Raw genomic sequence first — 20,448 nt, 5'->3', positions numbered from 1 at the left:
AGCACTGAACAATAATCTGGAAAGTTGCGTCATTAACGAATGCAAAAAAGTTTAAGGGAGTTTTCAATTAAACAACAATCATCAATTTCCGGCAATTGTAACGAGATAAATCAACAGATGATAATGCACGCGAAATTCCTGTCGTTACGAGGCTCACGAAGGATGCAGAATTATATAACGGAACCATGTTATTGAATGCAATTATCGCATTATATTGCATAACCTTGCTACTTTAAAGTAATCTTCGTATTCGCACGATCTTCCTAAATCGTTTCTCTATGCAAAAAAGAATAATCTTTATTTAGATTATACGCAAGATCCTGGAATTTCTAAGTATATTCTTACAATCAAATTGCAATGATAGTTGAGTAGAAAATTCTTCGCTGAAAATTCTTTATCCCACGAGGTTTCTTCTTTTTCTTTTTTTTTAGCAAATTTCTCGATTTATTTCTTTTTTCCCTCGTTCAAACTCTTGACAAAACAACTGAAAACAATCCAAACGGAATGCCTTTACCGGAATTCCTTTAAAATAACCAAAAAAATTTCCACTATTTCAATTTCTAATTTCTCTCATTCAAATGCACGGTACACAATTCCTAACTCCTCTCGAAACTTTACAAATTTTAAACTTTACAACTTAACTCCTCTGTTAACTGTTATTAAACGGAATAGAAAGAGAGGAGGGAGAGAGAGAGAGAGAAAGAAGGAATAGGAGGAAATATTCGTAGAATTCGTTATTACATCTCGTCTTCGATTCTTCGTGGAGGATGCGCCGAGTCATCCATGCGTGCCCTCCATTACTGGTTTCTCGCGCCACGATTTCACGTTTATACGTTCGATCGACCAATGTTTCCGCGGTTTTTCACGCGTTGTACGGTATATCGCATTAAAATCAAAAACGTCACCGACGATTCCATGCATCCTCTCGATGAAGTTGCATAACGGAATTACGCCGGTCTTGGGTATACGATTACCAGAAACAAGTAGAACATCCGGAGACGTTTTTGTCTCGGTTGTCTATCCGTGCCGGGGCATTCAATCTTTATTTAACCCGTTATTACCCATGGACCAGTTCACGTCACGCGGTACACCATAATTCTGTTATCTAATATTCGAGGCAACGTCGTCGGACGGCGATACGCGTTAACGAGCCGGCGAGTATTACGAGGAACCGTTAGGAACTCGTAAGAATTTTTCGATCTTCCTCCTCACTGGATACCTGTTCCAAGCTGTTTTCTAATGTTCCATCTTCCAGATATTACTCGATCGTCCATGAATATGGCTAATATAAAGAGGCGGATAAGAGATTCGTTGCAATTTCCGCGCAGAGTTGAACATTATTTTACTTTTAATTCACTTTGCTCTTCGTATTGAATTGAAATTAGACACATTACACGGAAGAATTATAATGTGTAAACTACAAATCTTTCGGAAAAGATCATTGCAAACATCTGATCTAATCATCTAGACGATGGAGACGGCGAAGAGAGAAGCGGTTCTCGTATCCACGTGAAAGGAACTTAGTCACGCTCACAGTGATCATGGTTCCATTATTTGACCGATTGTTTTAAAAGGTTTCGATCGAGTTTCGAATTCCTCGACGTATGTTAAGCGTGAAACGAAAAGAAAAAAGAAATTACGATGTTGGAATCGTTGAATTTAAGTAATTACGAGGAGTAAATTATCACGAAGGAGGGTTCGTGTTTCGCAAGTTAAACGACCGACATAGCGGAATCGGTATCGATGCCGGTCTAAGGTCTAACCTCAGAGTATTAAACGTTTCGTAACGACGAAAGGTCACTATGCTGATGTGCCGTGAAGAGAGACGTCGACTGCCACTCGTTCTGCTATACATCCTTTCCCATAGCCTTTCTCTTTCACCACGAGGATTCTCCCTACTGCCTTACCCGTACTTTCCCGTCGTCCTCCACGGTGTACTCGACGCTAGATTTTTATTCACATTTTCATTTTTGTTAATTACAAATATTGCGTAGATATTTTACTCGATTCCATTTTTCATATCTTTGCCTCTTTCTTCCCTCTCTCCTTCTCTTTTTCCTTTTAAATAATTTTCTGAAAAAAAGGTTTCTTTATGAAAATATCATAATTCAATTTTCACGTAAACCTTTTGTAATTTTCTTCATCTTTCTCCATTTTTTAAATTTTCTTTTTCTTTTTTTTTTTTTTTCCTTATGAATGTACGTTCGCTTTTTCTTCTCTCCTCTTCTTTAACTTTTTTTCTTTTTTGCTCCCCAATCTTGAGAATTTCGTCGTTCAAGAATTTTCCAAGTTTAAAAATAATTTATTAAAATGGATCAAACGTGTTCGCTTTCTATCGACTCTTTTTTTAAATCTCAGATTCCAAACGCTTTTTTACTCTTTGAATTTAAATTTTTTCCGATTGATCTTGAGTCAACCTTGAAAATTGATTATTGGTCAAGGGCAGAACGATGATCGAACGATTAAAAGGATCGATGGCCTATCGAAAAGAAACCTGTCTCACAATCAGACGAAGGAATTTGGCTAGGAGAGAGATTAATTCGACGAAAGAAATGTTTCATCCAACCCAATCGAATATTGAAGAAATAGTTGTACTCGAATACCTGTTCGTAATCACAAAATCCGATGATGTTATTTTTAAAATATTACACTTGCTGTCGATCTCTCTCATATTTCTTAATTATTTCTCATTGCTCATCTCTTCTTTTTTCTTTTTCTCAATCCTTTTTTTCACACATTTTTTTTTCCATCCATCCGAAAATTACTTTGTTTCCTAATTGTTTTATAATAATCTTATTATACCAATAATTACGATTCTCGAAAAGAACCATATTATTCCAATATAAAAAAAAAAGAATTTCTCAATCCAACATTTCAATTTTCTTCTATCGCATCGTCTTTGAAAATTACTTTCGATAAACATCCCCGTTAAGGATAATCATTATCATCCCATATTATTTTATCATCAATCTTTTCTATCACGTTTCCACGATCTCCACGAAGCAATTTCATATTCTCGAAGGACATTGACCTCGAAATCTAACTCATCATCATGATTCCCGCCAATCAAGAGACACCGTTCGATCGATTTCGCCGGTAAATCTTGATCCCCCGATGAAAGTTCGAGCATTCTTCGTAGATTGTAGCCAAGGGTAAATTTCCATTTTGATGGGACGCAGCTGTTCGCGTGTACCACACGGGGCCCGTTAGATCGTTACGTAAACGAGATCGTTCCGGACGATCGAGACTCTCTCGAGACTTGGACGGAATTCCGAGACGAACCTCGACTTTGTAATGAACTGAGGATGGAAGAGGATGGACGGTGAATTTTTATTATTAGCTGATTCGATTTTTGTGAAAAATCTTCTCTCCAACCTTTCTTTTCGAATAATTTCTTTCGTTTACTCTAAGAAATTTAGATTAATATACATATATTCATTTTCTTGGAGAACGATAAAAATCAGAATTCTTTTCAGTTTTGTATAATAAATAATTTCTTCTTAGATCATGTGTACACGGTAAAAGGGATTGTTTATAATAATTATATTTGAGATCTTGGAGTAGAAATCGTTCGATTTATCGAGACTGCGCAAAGAGTGGTATGTATGTATGCGTTCCAGAGTGAAATTTTCGTATTTCAACTTTCATTTTCAATGTTTTCTCACAACAATACGTTGATCTCGGCGTTTTAATTTATTATTAATTCGTTAATAATACATGGCAAATAATAAATTTTATTTATAATTTACATGATTATTTTTAGAATATTACACGCTGCCCATCCATTATAAGCAAATTGCATAAGTAGTTAATATATGAAGACAATTTTAACAATCATTCAAAAGTATTTATTATTTTGTAAACTTTAAACTTTAAAGGCATTCTAATAAATTAATTTTTTTAATCGTGTAATAATATATTCATCAATTTCAAGCATTTATCTAGCATCAAAAGATTTATTCAATTCGCTACTTAGTAATTTCTTACATAAGAGGTATTCTTTTTTCTTTCTTTTCTTTTTTTTTCCTTTTTACAAACAATCATCTTATAAACTTCTCTTCCTCGACTCTCAATTTGTATTCTGCACATAGTCAGCCCAAACGCGGCATGGTCGACATTCGTATTATTTTACCAAGGTATTTTATGCTCACCTTCTCCTGGTCACGTGCGAATTTATTTATAGTAACAAAACACCGTTATTAACATACGAATTGATTCTGCCCGCGCAAACGATTGACAATTAACAAAATGTCAATGGATTCGATTAATTATTTACATTTAATTTTGACAACATTCTAGTTTAATTTTTACTTAATTCTCTAGGAATAAATAAATTTTCATCCGATAAAAATCGTGTTAATAGCTTTTAATTAATTTGTTTTTCTTTAAAGAATCGAATAGTAATCTTAAAAGTGAGAATTTCGAAATTCTCTCGAGACTGATTGGGATAATAAGTTTTAAATCAATTTTTGCAACATTGGTTACATCGATTTATTATTATTTTTTTTTAATATCGAAATTTATTTACTATAATAATTCACTTTGAATATTATTTTTCAAGCTTTTATTATATGGCCATAAAAAAGACTTTTTTCGCCCATCTAACAATTACGGTTTGAGAATTAAAAAATCATTCGAAGATGAATAGAGAAAGCGTCACTTTCTACGCTCGAACATGTTCGAACGTTTGCAACAGAAATTATTGCTTCTAGATCGACAGATTGCGCGTACCATTTGTTACATGTTCAACGATAAATATTTCCTAGTTACCTGAGCCATTATATTTGCAAATTTGATCGTAGCCACGTATTAAATTATAAATGAAATATTAGTGGATTGAAACACCGAAGATGCATTTGTTGTGTCCACATTAATAAACGTTCAGATTTATGGTAAAATTGTGAAAGTAGCGATGATTGAAGTGGTAGTGGGAAGGATGGCCTTGAATGATCATAATCTCTACCATAACTATACACACACACACGTACACACGTATATATATATAGAAAGAATACGTGCTGTGAAACGTTATATCAAGTCGGTAAAAGTTAAACTCATGTACGATTTCGCTTCTAAGGGAGTATAGAGATCAGTGAAAATTTTTCTCCGATTTCTCGATCAAAAAAAAAAGTTTCATCCACGAAATATATCTGAAAAAGACGCGTGTTATACCGATTTATTATTACATCACGATTTCAATAAACAATTTTCAAACGCGGGTAATTTATATCAGCGGGGTATCCCATCGAAAGTTTAATAAACACGCGCCAATAGTCAATGTACAACTTTCATCGTAAACACGTTCCAATTTACCGATCCGTGTATTTGCCCGTGTAAACGCGTTTTAAAGGTACCGTTTACAGAAAAGCCCGGTTGGTGCTCTTCATCGGCCCATGAAATCAATGGGTAGCTTAAAGCAATCAACAGCCTGGAAAACCCGTCGTTCCGCCGTCCTAACGAGCGGAATTTTCTATTTGCTAGAAAACGGTCGGACACGCGGTCGATTACCTGATCGCCAGTTTAAACAATTCGAGACGATGAATTTGTCATGCTCGAGTTACGATCACGCGGCTATCGATTTCTCCCCCAATTTTTGCAACGTAAACGACGAGATTTAGATCGATGGATGCTATCATCGACGATATAAATTCTTTTCTTCTTCCATTACGATTGATCCATTCGAGGATGTTAACGCGTTCAGAGGTTGATGACATTTTACTTTCTGCTCCTCATCGATCATCCTCGGATCTTTCGGAGGATTACATTTTTTGATTGAAAGATGTTCCAAAGAACTCGTTCTAATCAATCTTTAATTCGATATTTAACGGAATTTTTGCAAAATTTAAAAATGTATCCCCGCTTATTGTATAAAAATAAATATTCATAAACAATCTCCCTGATCGAAAATTTCCCTTTGGCGAAAAAGTTAAGAATGAAAGCTTCTCGATGGAAAATTTTCGATAAACTTTCGAATCCTCGTTGTGCAAGTTTCTATCGAGCATCCAGGCTCGAAGGGAGCGCGTAAGGAACACTCTCGGTAAATTATCGCGTTCCACGAGGAAGGGAACGAGTTGCAGGATCGAGGTGAATTACCTCGGAAATCGAGGCAGTATCGCGATCGTTCTCAAGGCGAATAACACACAGAAATAACAGCCCTGTGTAGATTGTATAAGGACGGAAGCCGAGTGAAACGTGCAGGCCGAGCAGGAAACCCGTGCTCGCCTTCGAAGGTAACGCGAGCCAAGGTCGTTCTACGTCCGAGAACCGCTTTTCGAAACGGCCTCTCGGTGGAAACGATCCTCCGGTGGAAAGTTGGTCTTTCACCCGCAACCCAGCCTCGCGTTACCATTCGATTACGTCGCTAGCCGTGGCTGATTTTCGCTCGGCAGACTTTTGCTGCAAATATTATGGCTCGCGTCGTAAAATAAATAATCAGTTAATACCTTGGAACGATCCCTAAATCGGCAAAAATGACCCGATTAAAAGTATGCCTGCTGCGTTGGAATCGTTGGTTGGTTAAAGAAGAGAATCGTTAACTAAATTGCGTGTAATAAAGAAAATTAGTCTTAAGAAGGTAATGAGGGTTTTGAGCGTGGGTTAACGATATTTAAATTGCGTTAAGATTTATTTCCCTTTAAGAGAATTGAGAATCGAGGTAGTTTCCGATTTTAGTTGCCGCGTGTTATAGCTTCTTTCTTTTTCTTTTGGAATGTTATACTGGAAAACCCGCGTATCTCGATATAGATCGAGAGAACATCGAGTAAAATGAATCAAATGGATCGTATCTTAGTGCACGTCGGTTCTTATTATTATTACGCGACTTTAAACGCAAAGCGTGGACGTGTAAAACGAGATATTCGAACACACGCAATAGTTATCGCGGACATGAAACGTTAATAGAAGACAATCAATGGCCGCACGTGCACCGATGTGTATCGATGCGCTTCAATAGTCTGCAATTTTCCGCGATGACGAAGAAGGAGGATATTACTTTCGACATTGAGCTTAGCTCGCGCCGATCAACTAATTTTTCACCATTTTTAGACGTTCCATTTCTCGTATTCCATCCGGGATGAAAAGTATAAGTAGGGATAATTTATCGATGAATTTGTAATATTCCCATGAATGAAATTTAAATATATTAATAGAAATTACGTATTTTTATTCTACTTGTTATTCTATATTAGATAAAAAAGAGAAAATATAATTCTTCTCTTCGATATAAAATTTCTCTATCATAATAATTGATGGAATTTTTCTTAAAACAAATTTAATTTCGAATCAAAAAATTCATTTTGATCTAAAATTATCAATTCATTACGAATTTCCTAATATCTCTTTACATAGTATGCGTATACACATACATTTCTTCACTGACGTAAAAGTATTACCATTACCTCTTAATTGTTCCTCAGCTTCCGCTAACTATAATTTAATTCGAATTACTTAAACCGCATAAATACGCGCACGAGCCTCGGTCGTTTCTCTTTATTGCACGATGATCACTGTCTACGAAAGTATTCGATCAAATCATGGACGAGAAACTCTTACGAAATATCTCTATTTATTTTATAAATCATTCCTCGAGTAATGAGTCTCGAGAGGATTAGACCAGAAAAATTTTAATTTTTTTTTGAGAAACGTTCTTAACAAATAGACTTATCGGTATTATTAATTTCATTTCTGGAATAAAATTCATTTCATTTCTGCTACTTGTTTCCCCTCGGTTATTTCAAGATCTCTTACGTAGAACTTTTCTGCGAACGAACGTCCGTTCAAATGAATTACAGTGTTACAGTCGATTGGTAGATTAATGACGGAGAATATAGTTGGGTGGTGTCAATCAATGTCTGTGATAATGATATAATCATAGGCATTGATTTCCTCGGATGGCTAAAATTAGCGGCGGTTAACCTTTGCTCCTTAACATTCTTTTGAATTTCCCGCGCAATGATTTTTAACCTTTTCCTATATGCGTATGCATATTTATTATTTCGTAGGAAACGTGAATATCGTATCTTCTTACTTTCTTATTACTTACCTTCTTATTAGAGTAAAGGAGCTAATCATCGAGACAAACTGGTGTAATAACTTTCGCAATATAAGAAAGTTACTGTAATAACTTTTTATTTAACCAATATGACGAAAGAATCTAGAGAACGTTTCGGATACTTCTTTCTTAAAGTGAATATTGAATTTTTATTTAATCCGAGTTGTAATTTCATAAAATAACAATACGTATATATAATAAAGTGATTTCAATCATTGTCCTTTTTCTCTTCCTCGTTTCAATTTTACTATATATTTCTATAAAGCTAGGATGGAAATTGTAAGATTCTGTAAATAAATACAGTTTAACTTAATTTATTTGTCGATAACAGTTTAATTTAACGAAAAATTATGTTTTATGTAATGCAAAAATAGATTCGAACGTTTTGTTGATATTTCCATTAAATAATCAAACACTCTCGAAGAGTTAACTGCAAATACGAGAATTCTCCAATGTTAAACAATGTAATCTCCCTTCGAAACTCGCCAATTCCACGGTTTGGATATATCTCAAACGATGAGTCAACGTTTGTTAACGTACATGTGAGAATAATTATTGATCGCTCAGTAACTCTCACAGAAGGAATTCACGTATCTGTTAAATGAAACCGACGTGATGTCTCTTAAAAAAAATGTTTCGCGTTTCACAAATGTGAATTTAGCGAGTGAAAAAGATATCCGTTCTTTCTTTTTTTTTTTTTTTGTGAAAGAAAAAGTTGTTTTCGTTGCAATTTTTTCTGTTTTCATTAATATATTATAATCGTTTATTAATTTAATCGCGAATTTTCTCGGTGGAGATCTCGGTCTTTTCTGATGAATTATATCTGTAGACAAATTATAGATAAATATAGAAAAGGAATTTTTTATCAAAATGAATTTATCAAGTTTCATAATCATATAAATTGCCCTTGTTCTAGATTCATTATAAATTTATTAATTTATTAAAAATAGATGTAAATTGTTCTTCTAGGATATTTTCATGATTATTTCATCTTAAAATTCTTTTTCCTTCTCTTGAATTTGAAAGGAAAAAAGTGAATTATTTATTTCATATTCAAAAGTAAGATATGAAAATAGATAAAAATTTTCACAATTCACGACGATGCATCGCATTTTTAATTTTCGCTCCATCAAGATAATAAAGTGAAATTAACAAAATCATTTAATATTGTTAAATTATTGATATAGGAAAGATTCGAAACGATTCCCTTGCTTTGAATTCGCAGAAAATCATATCACACGAAGCTTCATCGATCCATCGATTTTATGAATTTTTAATTAATTAATTAATTAATTATTTCGATTCAATCTAGAGAATTTTTTATATCATGGAATAACAACAATCTATAAAAATGTATATTTAATCCTCCAAATTTCTTGAATATCGAGAAATATAATTTAGAACAGAGAAATTTTTGATACATTATTAATCATTCACTTTCCTGAACCACGAAAAGATCCGTGGTTAATTCCGTTCCATGTTTCGGCTCGTGACTCGTTTATTATTTATACGAACGCCGGGGTTGAGATAATATGTAAATTAGACGTTGACGTCTGTTTTCGCGGTGGCGAACGGACCGATCGCACCGTGCAGATCGCATGGTTCGAAGATTTATGCGTGGCCGCTCTCGAGCCCGACCGGAAGCTGGCGCGAAGCCATTCGAGTTCTCGGTTCGTGCATGGATCGAGCATCCGAACTTCTCTTCGAATCTTGTGATTTATCGTACCACGGGATACCATTAATTGATGATGATCTCTCGAGGAGGTAACGATCTTTAGTGATTTTTACCTTTTCTCGAGTAAATTTTTCGACAGAGATCTCTTGTTGAATATATTTTTTTATAAACAAATTTTCCTTTTTAATGATAGAAATCTGCTCGATGATTATAACATGACGTAAAAGAATTTCAATCGATACTATTATTCTCTTACTTGTTCTCACAACTATTTTTCTTCTATCTTAACATGAAATTTGGATATTATATACAAGGGCACATAAAATTCTATAACAGTTCCATGATAGTTTTATGTAAGATCGATCGAAAAGAACGATTGTTACTACAAAAAAGATTCGTCAAAAATGGCGGAGAAGACGTCGCGAGAAAGTGCGCTCTGAATCGAATCGAACGAGTCGAGAAAGGGTTACTCGACATGGAACGAAAGTGAACCAATTTCTGATCGGCCTCACGTTCCGGCGTGCACGCTCGAGAAGCTGAAATGCATCTCGCATCACGGTTCGTGGATTTCGAACGACGAAAGGTAGAAAGAGACGAGCGAAGGAAGTGGAAGAGGCACAATGAGTATACTCCTTTTAAATATACGCAGGCTTTACATATCTTTTTGATATTTTTAAAAGTCATTTTTCTTAATATTAGAATTGATTAACTGATTATGAAAATAATCAGGACAAATACAAAGTTAATATTAATTTTGTCTGGAGGACTTGCACTTGTTTTTTACTAATTGTAAAAAATGTGGAAGATTTTTTTTCTTATCACGATCTGCGTACTCGCAATTGATCGTAGAACGATAATCAACGATGATGTGATGACTTGAATTGATACGAATGTGAACGTATCCACTATGTTACTTAACTTGTATCGTTAAATCTGGTATGGTATAAAAAAAAGTGATGTCTTTTTAATCTCTCACTTTCTTCTATAATTATCCAATAAGATTGTAGATCGTAAAAGATACGATATTGATAATCTTCTAAATCGATGTAATTGATATCCACTCTTTAGTTATTTTTTTTTTCAATACGAAGATTGATGAAACTATAAAACAATATAAAATTATAAAATTATAGGAATGACATCTTTAACAAATTTTAAAGAATTTTATCTTTTTCGAAGCGATTTTAAGTTATTAAAGTTTTTTCTTTTTTTAAAAAAGTGTATTTCCTGTTTTTAAATCCAATTTATGTTTTATTACGAATCGAGTTCTGCAAGCTTCACATGTGGGTGGATCTGTTTTTCCATGGCGTGATTACGAGCTATTTTTATATGCCCCATACCGTGTCACGATTTACCATCTGTATTCTTTCTTGCTAACAGTCCGTAAAATTAACTCATTATTTCTCATAATTAACGCTATTAATAAATTATTTGTAATATATATATATATCAAATTATTTTTAAGGTATAGTTTATCATAGCTCCATAGATCTTCTTAATTTCTTTCCTTATATTTAATCTCTTATTTTTTAACATTCTGTTTACAAAAAGAGAGAATTCTTCATACTCCATTGTTCATGAAATTTCCTCTTATTAGAATACGCGTAAAGAGGAGAGAATAGTTTCGTCCGCTCGATTCCCCCGTGAAATTTTCGAAAGAAAGCCCGTGATCGATGGAAAGTTGTGAAAAATTCACGGTTCAGAAGACAAACCGTGTGCACGGTTTTCATTAACCTACTTGATTGAAGCAAGCCTCGATTGAGCGTCGATCCGGTAGACCTCGATTGGGCCTCTTACCTTGCCATCGTGAACGTTAATGGGCGACAATGTAACATCGAGTCGAGTGCTCTCTGTTCATTACGCGCGCTCCTCCACTGTTATTCAAACCGAATGAAAGCGCGATATTCTTTTCCATTTGCTACCTGCGCCATTTTGACTCGCTCCGTATACGCTCGAAATGAAGTAAGAAAATGATTTATGCATCAAGGACTCGACCACTTTTTCCGTTAACGTCATTAATTAAATTATGGATTTATGTTTAAATGCAAACTTATATAAATTTATACATAAACCATTTGGAATGTGTAATAATTGCGACTTATAAAAATTAGACAACCGCTTGCAAAACTTTGTCCGACTTTTTTTTAAGTTTTACGTAATTTGTTTACTTTAAGTTTTATTAATGGTTTTACATATTTCTTCATAATTATTAATTAGAACTAATTTGCTTGTTACTCATTAGATTATCATTAGAGTAATTTTAAGATATAGATAAAGAAAAAAATTTTAAGAATTTAAAGAAAGTCATATTTGTTTTTCTTTTCTTTTTTTTTTTTTTTTGTTGTCAGGAGAATCAACATCGAGGATTTTTAATAATTTGGAAATTTACTCTTCTTACGTCCAAATATTGTCGGAAATGAGGTATTTGAACCAATATTTCGAACTTTATACGACGAATTTTCAAATATTCCTCTGTCCTTATCGCTATGATACCTATCTATATACCGTTATTCATTATTACCATTTTTATCGAGTTATTATCATTTTTTTCACGATTATTTTTTATGGAAATGCGCCGATTATTGCCGATTATTCCTGATTTCGTTATCTCGATCGTAAAATGCGGTTTATTCATGTTCCCCGGTATTCGTAGCTCTCGATCACAGTTTTGGATAAGAATTTCCTCGCGATTCACGCAACCAACATTTCCAAATCGCTTCGAATTGCGGAGGAAGATCCGAGATAACGGCACGTGTATTATATCAACTGTTATACCAACTGTTAATTAGAAGTTGGAGATTAAGAGCGAGACATTGTTTCTAAGCGATTTCGCTATGATTTCAAGTTTCTTCAGAAGAAATTATACACAGTTCAATACTGTTCTCGCTTGGAAATATTCTTTATTTTTATCTTTTGACCATCAGCAATACATTACGAACGAAGAAATATATATATCAATATAAATTGATTTCGATCGTTTGAAGATTTGCAAGGTATATTCTACTTATCTTTTTTATTCTTGCGATTAAAAAGGAAGGAAAAAACGTAATTTAGAACGCTCGATGAATGATTATGACATATTTATATGATCAAATATATATGATCAAATATCATTAATCATCGATATTTCTCTTCTTTTTTTAATTTTCGTCCAATCTTTTTGTCAATTGTTTTGTTAATTAACGATTAATTATCTCTATTATGAGGGGATCCTGGCCCGTATTCGAAGAGGTATTAATTCAGACGGTTGTTATTTTCACCCGAATAAAGCGAGACTTTCGCTTATTACGTTGTTCGCTCTCGTTTTTTCCTTTTTTCTTTTTTTTTACTCGTTGTTTAGTATTTCAGAATCGCGTGATTTGAATTAATTGAACTTCCGCGGTTATACAGCGGGCTACGTAATCGCGTCTCCATGATGAAGAAGAGATTCATTCTCAGAACGATGGATCTTAGAGATAGGCGCCACTTTACCGAATGCATCGATGGTTCTTCCTCCGAAATCGAATAGAGAATATCATTTTTCTTTTTTTACACTAATATAAGTTGACCAAGAAAATGATTTATTAATTTTGATTTTGAATTAAAATTATAAATTATAAATATTTTTCCCGATTAAGTCTTAATTTCGCAATCACAAAATTATGTTCGTGTATCACAAAATGTCTTAATTATGGAATAAATAATAATTAATAACTTCTTATTTTTTTTTTACTTTTCGAGTTATTATATAAATTATGAACGACATAAATGTAAAAGATTGGCCTCTATAATTGCTACATGCTTACGGAAGTAATATGGAGACGAGCGGAACCCGATCCTTAGAAAACGTGCACGGGAATCATCGTGAAAACAAACTGTTTTGCTCCTCGATGCCTGGGAACTGGGACGGAATAGCGCTTCCAAGGTGCATATCGGTTAGATCGATTATAAAACAGGCCCAACAGAATGATTTCAACGAGGATCACGAGGAAAGAATCGGGAGGGAAATTGCGATAATTATGTCGAAAGAGGGAGAGCAATCGAACTCGTTTGAACGAGCGATCGATCGATTCTTGTCACGTTTATATTTTCGCGACAGAAGAAGATCCCATCGTGGGATCTAATCGACGATGGCAGAATTTGAAACGAGAAAGAGGCGACCTGGGTCTCTGCTCCAGGTCGCCTCGATTGGCGGAATGAGTCCCTCCCCCCTCTCTTTCTCTCTCTCTTTGTGACGTTAGGTAACAGTTGAGCTCGATTGGTGCACCCTCGACCCCTTTTCGAATCATTATTTATAAAGAGGGGCACGGTAGAACGGTAGATACGTTCTTCCTTGTCCTTCGTTTTGACGCGTCGAGAAGATTCTGGATCGAAACGATTTACAAAAGGAGAATAGAAAGGAGAATACGTCTTCATAAACGCGTCTAACCTTCTAACCTTTATTTCTTGTTTCAGCGCAAGATTAAGAGATTATATTTCGTCGAATAATTATAATATGATTAATAATAATTTGTGTGAATTTTAATGCGAGATTGGGAAGGAAGAAGATCTGTGCATATGGATAGCTTAGTAGAAAGCCAGTGATGAAAAGAAGTGGTGCATATCTGCACTCGATGTAAAGAAAACGCCGTCGATCTGAAATTTCTTTTCTACTTCACTACGTGAACTTTATAAATAATCCTGCATTCTTAAAAACGAAACATAATTTTATCAAGGATGGAGCTAAGTTTCTCGCTTCGAGTATTAACATTTTCCTTCTCCTCTTTCTCAAAATTGTTGTTTGAGCAACGACAAAATTGTCAAATTTCCCACCCTTCGAGCTTTAAAAAAAATCTTTATTATAAAATCTAAATATCCCAGCAGTTCCATGTCCATTTCGAAACATTTCCAGCAACAAGCAAATTCGAAATCTTGGACACCTGTCGTCATCTTGATTGCGATCCACTGCACCAACATATTCGACTGTTTCGTATTTTATTTACGAATTTTCTCGAGTTTACTCAGATCCCTGTTCCGTGTCGCGATCATGGGGGAGAGGAGACATGGTCGCAGCGGTGCGCGTCGCGATTGGCAAAAACCGGAAATTACCGAGTGTTTCACGAGGATGCAATAGGAGGAGAAACGAATGCCATCCTGGGATTATGTCATCGATAACGATATTCATGTAACCGCTGTCAATTATTCTCCATCCGGCCCCATCTTCCCCGATACGCACGCTTTGGAAATGCAAATGATAATGCACGCCTCGAATATATTATTTAAAGATTTCCCCATGATGGATACATACGTTTGATAAATGTCGTTCCTGGATGGATCCGCGGTAACGGTACAGGGAAAACGAAGTTCCACCTCGTTTCTTCTTCTTCTTTTTCTTCTTCTACTTGTTCCCATGGACTGAACTTTGTAAATCGTTTTGCTTCAGGCTCTTTCTTCTTTTCTTTGATTTTATTTGCCCCCTGGTATTTTTTACAAAGTGAAAAGTGTGTGACTGGTGAAAAATTCAAGATGAAACTAGAATTTTGACGAAATTTTATGAAGGTTGAATCATCCAGTCCAAATCACTTTATCTACGATGATTTAATATGAATTAATTTTAGATATTGATTTAAGCTTACTTCTTCGACACGTGAGATCACTTTATTCTGATTAAAATTTAACGTGTCTCTATAATTTTGAATAAATAACTTCCCTTAAAGTGACTTCGAGAGATCTAGATCCGACTAAGGGCGAAGCCAGCTGCTCGACGATCAGACCCAATTCAGACCCGGACTGAATCGTAACTCATCACGTCTGAACGGCAGACACGACCCAAAGCGATCCAGTCTCGAACTGGACGTGACCTAGACCTGGCCAGTCCACTTGCAAGACCTGTTAGACGGTCCCAGACCTAGGTCAGCCAAAGCATGAGGCATCGTGCGAGCATGTACGTCGTGGGGCAACTATCATATGATGTACCGTTCCACCTGTGCTACCATCTGTTCCAAAAGTGTTACTCGCATTTTACACGACAGCTGTCGCGCCTCCTTTCGCGACCTTAATTTTCCTCGCTCTTGCCATCGGCATCGACCCAAATTTCCTCCAGCCTTTTATATATCTTTCATCCGTGTAGTCCCTTCCGTTCTTCCATCACCACCACCACCACCTCCATGAACCAATTCTCTCTCTTCCTCTTTCAACGAACCCTCGTATCGCTTCTTCGTGATATCTTCTTTTTTTGATCAGTCACTTTTTTTTCCTTTCTTTTTCTTTCACGAAATGTAATATTCGAGATTATCGTTCAAGACATTTAGCATAAAAATGACACGCTTTGAACATTAGCAAATACGAATCGATTAAATTATGAATAAAGGTTATATAACCTAATTCATACTTCGTCTGATTATATGGATTATTGCGTATCTGTTGTAATTTCGTTGATACAATCTCTAATAGTTTCATTGATGCAATTTGAATAGATAATCAAGATAATCGAAGATAATCAGGGATGATAAATCGATTAAAACGAATATTATTTGAATAACACTTGCTAGTTGCGAAGAGTTAGAAAAACAATTGATTATCTTATCGAAAAATTTCGAATAGAATATTACTTAATTTAAAACCGTGTGTGCATCCATTATATTAAAAAAAACAATTTTTCTATCGTAAAAACTCTTCTTTTTTCCCAATATCTCGAAAAACCTAACCTAACTTTTTCCCCCATCCAAGCAGCGCCAAGAATTGGCAGAACAGTTCGTTTCACATAAGATAACCATCCTGTTACCCCACATATTACGTCCGTATCTTCGAACGATCCTAGGTGCCTGTTTCGCGGTTCAATGGATCATTATGTACACGGTTTTCGCGTGAATCGGCCTTTCTCGGAACACTTTCGAGCCGAGACGCCTTCCAGCCGTGCCTTCCGCCATTACGCCTCGCGCCATAAAACTCGAATCTTGCCATGCGCTTTTTATAGAACGAAGAGGATACTTTCGAGGAGCAGGAAGCCGTTCTCGAAAACCGAGATGTTTTTTAAACGGTGGATATATAAAAATTCATATCTCGTAGTCTGACTCGGTCTGTTTCCTACGCGAATAATTGTGCCGGGTAAACGATTCGCGGATTCACCATGCATGCATTCCATTTTTATCTCTCGAAACGAAATTTCGCGATTTATAGAGTTGGTATTGGTTTGTCACGATTACGATGCGTGTGTCAGACGCGAGCTACGTTTGCCACGAATATAATCTGCTGGTCGAGGAAATTGTATATTGACACTTTGAGGAACTGTCTTTCAGTGTTTTTCATTTTTGGATGTAAAATTTATTTGATCGAATAATATTTTAGATAATTTAAGGTGAAAGGTAAAAAAATGTTTGGCTGTATATTTAGGTAGAATTGTACGTAAGTTAGAGTGTATTGAATTGAATTTTTCATTGATGATGCAATATTCGTGAATATTGCAGTTTTATTACTTTTTATATTGGAATATTCTTGATGGTGGATATGAATTTTTGATGGTTGAAGAAACGGGGAAAATTAGCATTTTGAAGAGAGGAAAAAGATATTTGATGTTCTTGCCTTGAGTAGAATTTAATGTGATAATTTTAGGTAATAATTTGAATATATATATTTTAGGTGAATATATGGAAATAGAAATTTTTTGACGATGCAATGTGTTTGTAAATAATTATTAATTATTGTTTTTATATGGGATACTCGATATGAATTCTTGAATGGAAAAAGGAATTAACATTTCAAAGAAGGAAGAGAAAGATATCCTTGAAATATGAAATTTATGAACGATTTAAAAAAACTTTATGTAATTTAATTTTGTTGATATTTTGCTATTGTATTATTATTGTTATTATTATTCTATATTTTCTAATCAATCTTAATTAATGCCTCTTTGTTAATAAATAGTTAGTGTAGTTGATAATTGGGGAAAGGAAAAGTATCTTAAAACAATTGAGCAATAATCTTATAATATAAATTCTACTTGTGAAATAAATTGTATTAAATTACTTTTTAATCCAAGAAACTTTGGAAATCATACGGATAGTTTTGTAATTATTTCAGATTGGAAAGATTATTTTAAAAAAAAGATTAGATATTCCGCTTCATAATTAAAGAATGGTGCCAGTTACTCATCTTACAAAAGAAGAGAATCACCTTGGATACTTTTTCTCTCATTTAAAATGTAAGAAGGGAAAATTGCACACCCTGTAAAACTCGCTGGCATCTCTTCATGATGTATGTATTAAAAATAAATGTGTCAATGAATATTTTAAAACGTAATGATTCATCTCCAAATGAAATAATTAGGGAATGAAGAAATTGAAACATATTTTTTATCGAATGATTAATATTATAAGGATTGGAGAGATGAGAATATAAAAATTGACAAAAATTAAATAAGCATCTAATAATAATTTTGCATTCGAATGAAAGAACAAAAGAACGATGACAAAAAGGGAATCAAGTCCCACGTTACAACATCCGTTTTCAAAACGAGTGCATTCAGGTGGGATTAATTAATTAATCAATCAATTAATCAATTATAAAAATTTAATGAACGTTGGTTTAACGTTGTTCGAGACAAAAGAAAAATTATAGAAATTGTATCGTGGTACAATGGTCATTGATAATCGTTTAATAAGGCATTCAATTAACGCGGAGAAAATTGTCTACGATATACTTCACATAATGATCCATTGAAAGAAACGATAGGATCGACCAGGGAATGAGGTTGATTAGCTCGAATAGATATCTGTAATCTTTTAACGTTTTTTAATGATTTTGAAGATGATTGTTGGATGACTCAAGGTCATCCTCCCTTCACCACTAAATTATTAACACAAAAATATGTTAATTTACGATCTCGAATCATCGAAGTTTCATTTAAGCTCATTCTTTTCATTTTATCAACTTTTAAGTAAATCCTTCCTTTTAAACATTAACAATACCAGGTAATAATTAACAATTAAAAGTATCGATAGAAATAAAAACGAGCTAGGATTATAAATTATACAAAATTTTTATTTAAAATTTCTTTCAAAGAAAGGAAAGATTCTTTCCGTACGATCTCTGCATTTGCTCGATTCACGCAAATCTTTATCTCTCGGTCGGTTAAATTATTTACTCCACTCCAAATCTATAGCGGCAATCGTTCGGAGCGCGATTTATAAGTCGACCGAACAAGGTTAGAATAACCGCAACCCGTGTCATAAGCCTTTCAACGTCGCGTGTTCCGCAGAATCGTTCCGTTAAGCGAAGGAACAGGCGAAATATGGCTTCTGGGGAAATATCGGCCACGTTGGTCAATATTTGTCGTGCACAACGTCGATACTGGCCCAAGGTAGTTTCAATGCGAACACATCCGGGCATTAAGTTTTCGCTCTCGTTTTGCACGCGAGCGAAATAGATATTTCGGAATAAATGCCGGACAGGGAGCGTTACACATCACGTGAGCGCATACGCGTAGTTTCAATATTATTTCAGAGTTGTACATTGGTCGTGTATACATTGCCTATCGATCTTCCTCGGATAAACTTGATGTTTAATTAAATTTCCAGATACTCGGATTCTCCGCGGAGAAATGGTCGAATTTGTGATGATGAACTTTTAAACGAATATCGAAACTTAATTTTCAGATTCACAGTGAAAAAATTGAATTGGATTGTTCAAGTGAGAACTTGTTTCGAAACTTGTTAAAATAAATTTAAAATCTAATTGTGAACGGTAAATTGTTTTAAAAGAGAACAAGATCGATCAGATTTAGATTGATATCTTCGTTTGTGTTAATATTATATTAATATCGTTTCTTTTTTAAATTAATTTAAAAAAAAAAGGGAAAAAATTTTAAATATTTTCCTCGCGTATTTCAGCCTTTTTTAAATGATACAGCAGTTTATAATAATATTTTGTTCCTCGTGTAATGTTATGAATAAAGAAGTTAAAGCCATCCGAAATTAATTTTTTTTATTTCAGCTTGTTTTATTACACGAAGTGTATAATTATAATGTTAATCACTTGTTAATTATCGAATGATCGCCAATGTAATATTTATTTAAATGTATAATTATGTAAAATTTATTCATTTTAGAGTTTACGATCTTGCATAATCCGTCACTATTCCGCTGCACTATTAAGAAATAATATCGCAGAATGAATCGATTTTCCAACTAATAAATACCGTAATAAAAATACCGTACAATCATTTCCGTGATTGTAAACATTCTTTTGTATTTAAGACAAAAAAAATATTAAACCTGAAATCATCCATTTCGTCTCTCCTTTTCGCAATTCTTCACGTTTCTTCTTTTTTCGTCTAAAAAAAAAAAAAAAATTGGACAAACATTCTCTTCTTCTTCTTCTTCTTTCTCACGCGAGATAAAAAAATAACACACAGAATTTGTTGTTAGAATTTTTCTTCGACGTTAAACGTTTTTTTCTGCACAGACACACACATATACGCGCAATATCTTTCATCAGATCCTCTTTTAATTAATAAAAACTCTTTCCCCTCGCGCCCAAGAAATGAAATAAAATTTCGAGAAAAAAACGGATATCAATCAAATGGAATAAAAAAATGACTTATTAATCGCGAAACACGTGGTTGGAGCCACGTGGTGACGTGGATAAGAGATAAATTTCATTTCGTAGATATCTTCCGTTGAATACCCGTTACTATATCCTCCTAACTGTTCATCTCAGCACAAGTCTACAAGTATTCTTTCGTCCAACCGCTTATTTCGCCGTCACC

The 20,448-nt window shown here is 34.3% G+C and overlaps 1 protein-coding gene across 3 annotated transcripts in view; it reads left to right on the top strand.

Annotated features, from left to right (window-relative positions):
* The window catches only part of LOC107995308 (uncharacterized), a 51,243-nt gene that overhangs the window by 8,565 nt on the left and 22,230 nt on the right, over nucleotides 1–20,448 (top strand). The window lies entirely within an intron of this gene.

This window comes from Apis cerana, linkage group LG8 (genome assembly GCF_029169275.1).
Source record: "Apis cerana isolate GH-2021 linkage group LG8, AcerK_1.0, whole genome shotgun sequence".
Lineage (NCBI taxonomy): Eukaryota > Metazoa > Arthropoda > Insecta > Hymenoptera > Apidae > Apis > Apis cerana.
The sequence above is the reverse complement of the archived record's forward strand: the minus strand, read 5'-3'. Positions and strand labels throughout refer to the sequence as shown.